This window comes from Myotis brandtii, unplaced genomic scaffold (assembly GCF_000412655.1).
Source record: "Myotis brandtii unplaced genomic scaffold, ASM41265v1 scaffold1525, whole genome shotgun sequence".
NCBI classification, from domain to species: domain Eukaryota; kingdom Metazoa; phylum Chordata; class Mammalia; order Chiroptera; family Vespertilionidae; genus Myotis; species Myotis brandtii.
This window is the reverse complement of record NW_005355521.1, coordinates 226,384-233,112: the sequence shown is the minus strand read 5'-3', so window position 1 is coordinate 233,112 and position 6,729 is coordinate 226,384.

Below are 6,729 nucleotides of genomic sequence, written 5' to 3'. Positions count from 1 at the left end.
GGGAGCTTTTTATGGCCCCTGCAGATAAACAGGCTCTTCAAGGCTAGCTAGGACACAAGTGGAAAGGGAGTTGGGGCTAGCAGGCATATGCATCAAAATGCAGGTTGGAGGGGTGGGGCTCAGGCTGCCTTCAAATTCCCCCCTCTTGATCCTCAAGCTGATTTTCAGCCTTGGGGATTCTAGAAAACTCAAAGCTAGGGAGTAGGGTATTCAGTAGCTTGAGTCATTTTCATCTTCACCTAAGGGATTATAATGTCAGTCCAGAGATCTGGTCTGGAGTAACATCTGGAGCTTCAAGGCTTACTGATTTTATATTCAGTAGCTGTTCTAAAACCTGTTGGCTTTCTTAGAGGAAGTCTACACAGGTATCTTCATTTCTGGCTTCAAAGCAGTTGGAGTGGTGAGAAGCACGTCTCAAGGTCCCATTCATTTCTCCTGCAGTTGGCCCATCATCCTTGCTCTACTAATGTCTATCTAACTGCTTAACACATCCCCTCGAGGATCTTGGCTCTGAATTCTTTCAGGGAAAGTGGGCATCAATGGGCTCTTAACTGCTTCCATGCTGAGGAGGGGAGAAGGTTTCTTTCAGATCCAAGAGATCCTTGCTCTCTGTCAGAGGGACGATGAGGCCTGGGCACAGAAGGAGGTGGGCTTGTGACCTGGTGGAGACAAACTGTGCTATTATATTTAGTATTATTGAGCAATTAGAACAGCAATAATTACAACAAATGATCTGGTGGAAGGGAAAATAAAACATTTCAGTTCTAAGAATTCCCTATTGAAATAGAAAATTTCTCCTAAAGTCACCCTTATTTTTATTAAAGAGCCAAATAAAGACCAATTTATCTATTGCAATAAGTCTAGTTTCAAATTGGACTGATTGTTTGCGTAAACATAACAAGAATGGTAACTGACTGCCTTTGCCGGAATTTCATGGTTGTGTCTCAATGTGCCCCTCAGGGCAGAGAAGCCAAGCCATCCAGCTGCCGTGAGACCTGCCTGCAATATATTCATGGTTAGGTGAATTCCTCACCAAGATCTGTACTTGTAGCAGCTCCAACCCTTGCCCTAGCTGATTTGGCTCAGTGGATAGAGCATTGGCCTGCAGACTGACGCCCTAGCCTTGAAGGCCCACCTCAGCAGCCCTCCTACTCTTCATGGCCTAGAGTGCATGGGGGGTTTTGCAGGGACGCAGAGATGTCCTCGCTGCTCCCCTTCCACTCTGACCAACCACCAGCAATGGCAGGGTATGGGGCTGACGCTCTAGCACCATTTATTTTCAGGGCTACCAAGCAAGATACCAGGCTTTCTCCATGGCACTCTTATTGGCTTCAAGTTCAGAGTCCAGACATGACTCTTTTAAACATGACACTCCAGTCAAAGTTTTTGGTCAATAAACCAGTCTTATTGAACTTATGCAAATAAATGCATTGCCATGATTCATTCATTAAGAATTGCCAAATTTCTGAGGGATCATATAGGGAGAAAAATACACTGACTTGCTTTAAGATCTTCTGATTTTCCTTGCCAGTCCTTTCCATGGACTCCTCAGAAGATGTAACATTTTTCCAAATGTATTATAACAAAACAGTAATTGTCTCCAAATGACAAAAAGAAATTTAAAATGACACAGTTATGGATTTCATTATAATACAGATAACATGGGATGTTGTCCTTTCTGCAAAACCTAATATTCTATATTATAACCAATAACCATTAGTTATAACTGTATTTGACAAAGGTTCCTATGTACCTTCAATATAAAATTTTCCTTCATGAGAGAGAAAACAAACATTTGAGGCATTTCAGAGTCTATTGGGGTGATCTAAAACCAATTCTAGGTTAAGAGAAAGTTTCTTGAAATTCAAACCCTTGCCCTAGCTGGTTTGGCTCAGTGGATAGAGCATTGGCCTGCAGACTAACCGGTCCTGGGTTTAATTCAGTGAAGGGCCACATGCCGGGGTTGTGGGCACAATCCCCAGTGGGGGGTGTTAAGGAAGAAGCCGATCAATGATTCTCTGTCATCATTGATGTTTCTATCTCTTCCTCCCCCTTCCTCTCTGAAATCAATAAAAGTATATTAAAAAAATCTAAACCCTTGAAGGATTGTCAAACTTGATTTTACCAAAAGATCATATATCAAAGTCTATTAGACACAAACATAGGCTAGTAAACTTCAGTTCCCATGATTAAAAGATGTCTTTTTTAATACCTGATTAATATAACATAATAATTTTACTAGAAGAGAAATAACCAAAATAAGGCTTCTTTTCTAATTTGATTTGTCCTTGCATGTGGACAGTAAATGACACTAATTGGATTTCTAGTATCAGTCTCCCTGAGTACATTGGCATAATCTATTTAACCTCTGTTTAGGGATGCAAAATGCAAATCATTTACTCTTAAGTATCCTTGATTTAGGGAAGATAGGATTTACTAGATGGCTCCAAACTACTTGGCATCTGGATTTTCTATATGGTTGCAAACTGCTGTTTTACTATCTCAGTTTCCCTGTTGTGCTTGTCTTGGCTTACTGGCCTGTGCCATTTATTCAATTTCCTTTTAACATTTCTTTCTACAAACTTTCTATAATTTTCACAGACATTCTTATAACTTTCACAAACATTCTTACAATTTTCATAAACATTCTTACAACTTTAACTTACTTTCTTTTTCCTTCAAAATGCATGTCCATGCCTATGCTTTCTCTATTACATTAAAGCCATATGTTATTTTCAATTAGTTAGAATTCTTAATCTTTAGGTGACATGTAATTAACATTCCTCAGATTTGCAATACATTTATATTTTAAGAGCTTTCAAATAAAATACAAGACTTATTCGTTGACAGATTCAACTGCATCGTCTAGATTCTTTAGAGGAGGCAAACTCAGATTAATTAATGTTTCAGTATCATGTTATTTCAAAATATTTAGATGTTTATCATTTAACCAGCAATGTTTTAAAGTCTTTACTTATCAAAGACTTTGGAAAATTATGTATAGGTCTATGAGGCTGGATAAAAAGGGGGGGGGGGGAGAAGGGAGCAAGCTACACAGACCTCTAGCTTCTTGAACTCAAAACTGCCACATTTTTCCTTAAAGATAACATGCTTAGATTTGGGTGATAATGAGTTCAGCTTCTGATAAGTAAAGAAACTGTTAAGTAAAGAAACTGTTCCATGGGAAGGGGGTGAGAATGTGCCCTTGGGGATCTGAAGGCTTAGTGATGGGTCCCTTCCTTTTTCTCTGTGACCCATCTGCTCCCCCTCTTTTCCTGAGAATAGTATTCCTAAGATACACCTTAACCCGGGTCTATGTATATACTTGTGGGCCCCAAAATGGGTCTATATAGTCAGCTAAGCCACGTGGGTCTTCCAGCAGAGGTTTTAACTCTTTTTTTTTTCTGATCCAACTCCTTTTGCAACCTAGAAAAGCTGGTTTCTGGTGGCGCAGAGGCCTCAGGGCCAGTTGGAGCCTTATCAGAACAGCCCTCCTCCTGAGGGGAAGCTGGGATTGTAAATTGCCATCTTAGCTGTTCCCTCAGATTGTCCCCCTGGTCACATAGGGAGGGAAAGGCAGAAAAAGGGATCTTATTTCTCTGTCTCCCCTTGTTCTCTTTTACTCTTCTCTACTTTCACAGGGAGAAAGACAATTTGCCCCTTCCTCCAACAGAGAGCATAGTCAATCTCCTCTTGAGTGACTGGACTTTTATTATTAACTGGAGGCCCAATGCATGAAATTTGTGCAAGGGGCTCAGCTCTCACAGCCATGGCTTCATCCAGAAGGTCATCCGGAAGGACATCCGGAAGATCATTTGGCTGTCCGGTATAATTAGCATATTACACTTTTATTATTATAGATACTAGGGGCTCAATGCACAAATTCTTGCACCTTGAAAGGAACTGTGGGCTGCGAGGCTGTGGTGGGCACAGGGGTGGGTTTTGGCCCATCCTCTGCGCCTCCGCTGGACCCTCCTGCTGTGGCCCCAGTCCCTTGTCTGCTGGCAGCCCTGCTCCCATGTGCTGATGGTGTGGAGCAATTGGGGCTGGCACCAGCAGTGGGTGCAAGTGGTGGCTGCTGCCCTTACCGCCCCTCAGGAACAGGGGTAGTGGAGAAGTCTGCAGGAGCGATCGGGACCCACAGCTGCTGCTCACACCTGCTGATGGTGCCAAGCAATCAGGAACGGTGCCAGGTGCCAGCAGTGGGTGCGAGCGGCAGCTCTGGCATCAGTTGAGGGTGCGAGCAGGGCCAGCACCAGCAGTGGGTACAAGCAGCGGCTCTGGCGCTGGCAGTGGGTGCAAGCAGAGGCTCCAGCGCCGGCTGCATGTGTGAGCGGGGTCAGTGCCAGCAGTGGGTGCGAGTGGCAACTCCGGTGCCAGCAGCAGGTGTGAGCTGGTCCATCACCAGCAGTGGGTGCAAGAGACAGCTGCCAGCCCTGATTGCCCCTCAGGAGCAGGGGGAGGTGCAGAAGCCCTGAAGGGTGCTTAGGGCCAACAGCTGTCGCTCATACCTGCTGACAGTGCCAAGCTACCAGGGCCAGCAGTGGGTGGAAGTGGGGCCAGTGCCAGCAGCAGGTGCGAGCACTCAGCAGGACTGCAGCATGCGGGAGCAAAGAATTTTCAGTTACCACCAGAGCTCACCCCAATGACAGCAACCGGTGCCTTGCTTTGGTATGGTGCCCCTGCTCACCTGCTCCACCTTCCTGCTGCAGCTGATGCCCACCATGTTTTGTGTGCACCCCCTGATGGTCAACACAAGTTATAGTGACTGGTTGTTTGGTTGTTCAGTTGTTCTGCCATTTGGTCTATTTGCATATTAGGGTTTTATATAGAGAGATTTTTATAATTATTACTGAAAAGCTTTATTATAAATCCTTCATTTTAGTTACATCTATTTATTATGTCTTAACAACTTTGAGATTTTAAAGCCAATTATTACCTAAAGCATTTTCTTGACCAATTTTGTAACAGGGATAACTCAATGTGAAAGTACTATTTTATTTTATTTTCCTTTATAAAAACAGAAGTGTCCCTGCTTCACAGCTAGAGGGTCCTTCTACAGATTCATTCCTCCTAATGTTATGGAGAAAAAAAGAACATTAGGGACTAGTTATAGTTATTGGAAATATTAATTATGCTGTTAACAATGATTGCCCTTTCTGTTCAAAGAAAGGACATAGCAATCTGGCTAGGAGTCATATGCCCCTGGGATTTGGGAGTCAACCTTGGAATGTGGTCCATCCTCATGCAAGAACTGCCCATTATCATGGAAGCATTAACCTTGTTGCCCAACCCAGTCTGTATAGCTTACTTCCCCATATTCATAAACCAGGAAAGAGCAAACTAAAGTCCCTAAAAGATAGAAAGCCAACATTACATTACAGACACACAGACAGAAATCTCACTAACTAAGAGTTTCTGGTGACTAACATTCTGAGAGGGAGAGCAGGACCTCAAGATTAAAAATTCTTGGCAGCTGGTGGGACTTTCCTGCAGTCTCTGTCACATATTCAGCCAGCTAGCCTGGGCAGTTGGTTGTAATCTCACTTTGTAAATATTTTTTATATTTATTTTATATATTTAAATGCCATTTAACAAAGAAAAATCAACCAAAAAAATGAGTTCACGTGTCACCTCTGACACGTGTGTCATAGGTTCGCCATCACTGGCCTAGGTGGTGATCAGTTGCCTCTTGGGTCCTGGGGATACTTACCCATCAGATGTCTGGTACAGGAAAGGCTTTCCTATCTTCCTTGGAGTCCACTGGAGCTCAGGGGGGTGGCCCAATCTGTCTGAGCAGGCAAAGACTGGGACCCAGTCAACCACTGATGGCACCTTTCCCTTCGTCTTGGGGGCTCAGTCGAGTGGGCCTACCCACCTGCTCTCACACAGCGGTGCCTCAAAGGGGCAACTGGGCTGCATGATTCCCAGTCAGGGAACCAAATTATGTTGCAGAAATTACCAGGCAACTGGAAAACACACAATGGACACTTGGAAGATTCAGGAAAAACCCTTTGTTTGCAGATGCACTAGTGAGGTGACTCAGGGGAGTCAGTCTCCAAAGCCTGAGCACTAAATGGGGGGGGGGGCTTTCCTTTTTATCCCCTTAGTTTCTTTGTATCCCAAATATGGACCAGGCTTCCTGACTTTTTGTGGGCTTTGCAGCCCTGTGGGTTGGAATGGGGGAAGTGAGATTACAGCCAACTGCCCAGGCTAGCTGGCAGTAGCAGTTAATCTTCTGTGGGGGCTTTTTATGGCCCCTGCAGATGAACAGGCTCTTCAAGGCTAGCTAGGACACAAGTGGAAAGGGAGTTGGGGCTAGCAGGCATATGCATCAAAATGCAGGTTGGAGGGGTGGGGCTCAGGCTGCCTGCCTTCACAAGGTCAAACTACTTTGTAAATATCTCAATATTTTAAACTATTAGATACAAATATGTTGTTGTATTCAGTTGGGAATATTGAATTGCTCTACATAGGTGTCAGAATTAATTGATAGAGGAAGGAAAATGGCGGAGGTTTAAACGGACGTGTTGGTGCTTTGTCCCGGAGCAGATAAGGGCAAGCAGCTGAAACGGGTAACATACAGCCTGAACAAGCAGAGGAGATTCAGCTGAGAGACAGTCTGCAGCCAGGAAAGACAGAGAACTCCTAGAAAATGGGGATGGTTAGAGATTGAGGCTGAAACCTCCCCCTGGGCGCCAGCTCAGCGGCGTGACCGCGCCATCTTGA